Below are 1,542 nucleotides of genomic sequence, written 5' to 3' on the forward strand. Positions count from 1 at the left end.
TTAATTCTGGTTTCCTTACGCAATTGTAGTATTTGTAATTTTCTTTTATCACGTCAGTATAATTGGTATTTAAAAATTCTCGTCTTGTCGGAAAAGAACCGTGCCAGATGTGCGTTGAGTCATACTTCCACATACAGAACAGTTATACTTGTGCTTAGGTTTCGTAGGTTTCATAGTTGCTGGGGACTTAATTAATTGTGTTTACGAAAATTTTCTTTCATTGTTTGTTGCAGTCAGATTGCGTAATAATTCTAGTCAGGGCCAACCGTTTACGAGAATAGCGTAATCGGACATACAGCTACTAAAAACAAAAATATATATTTTCAATCATATTTAATTAAGCCCCCATGCAGTAGCTTCTCTCCAGCTTGAATTGGCTGCTTACAAAGTTAAAGCAATTCCCTTGTATGTGTGGTATATGTGGTACAATCAGGTTCAAGGTGTACTGAAATGTGCTGCAATCGATCCTTGTATATTGTAAAAAACGGTCAGGTAATTTCTTTAGCTGGTGCAATAAATGGTGATATTCGCAGAATTTCTTACGTTCATGATTTACAGGGTGGACAGCATAACTCCTAATCCCCAAAACAGATACCATTTGAAGTGGACTACACTCGTACAACACATCGTCTTCGCTGTTCGAGGAGATTTCCCTGACTGACGCTGCACTCCTCGCCATTTCACTATACGCATGTGAAGCGCCGCTACTTCTTTATTCAAAAAATGCGCTGCTTCAAGTGCCGCTTGACTCTTGACTCGCCGCTCCACTATGTTTTCACCCCAAGAGCTTCATCAAAACACAAGCACTTTAGTAAGAGTCTCAGTCTATGCTCCGAAAATGAAGATCGGTACATCGGAAAATTTTCGTTACTAAATATGTTCCGTAAACTGTCCTTGTTCTATCTACTGTCTCCACAGTTCTAAAGAATTCAAACTGCTGACACAATTTGTTCTCTTTCAAAAGCTTTCGAATTTTTCACGAAAATATCTTCAGCTGATTCCCAAAGAATGCCTAGCTCTTGTTTGGCATACATCATAATAATATCCAAGACGTTATCGTCAAAGTACATGAGAAAAGCTTTAAGTAGTGTATCAGGCTTTATCCCGGGCATAGTTCCTTTTGGAGCTCTCCTTATGTTAGCAGCGGGCAACGGCCTTGCCGCAGTGGATACACCAGTTCACGTCAGATCACCGAAGTTAAGCGCTGTTGGGCGTGGCCGGCACTTGCATGGGTGACTATCCGGGTCGCCTTGTGCTGTTGCCATTTTTCGGGGTGCACTCAGCCTCGTGATGCCAACTGAGGAGCTACTCGACCGAATAGTAGCGGCTCCAGTTAAAGAAAACCATCATAACGACCGGGAGAGCGGTGTGCTGGCCACACGCCCCTCCTATCCGCATCCTCAATGAGGATGACGCGGCGGTCGGATGGTCCTGAAGACGGAGTGCTTTTATGTTAGCAGCAGACCTCCGGCTTTGATTTACCTAAGGCTCTGCCTTCCGTATCATAACTCACAGGGCCGCCATTTCTCTGTCAAGGTGATC

The 1,542-nt window shown here is 43.3% G+C and overlaps 1 pseudogene; it reads left to right on the plus strand.

Annotated features, from left to right (window-relative positions):
* Window positions 1-1,146: 1,146 nt before the first annotated feature.
* Window positions 1,147-1,264, plus strand: LOC126472101 (5S ribosomal RNA; annotated as a pseudogene).
* The last annotated feature ends 278 nt before the right edge of the window (window positions 1,265-1,542 follow it).

This window comes from Schistocerca serialis, chromosome 3 (assembly GCF_023864345.2).
Source record: "Schistocerca serialis cubense isolate TAMUIC-IGC-003099 chromosome 3, iqSchSeri2.2, whole genome shotgun sequence".
Taxonomy (NCBI): Eukaryota; Metazoa; Arthropoda; class Insecta; order Orthoptera; family Acrididae; genus Schistocerca; species Schistocerca serialis.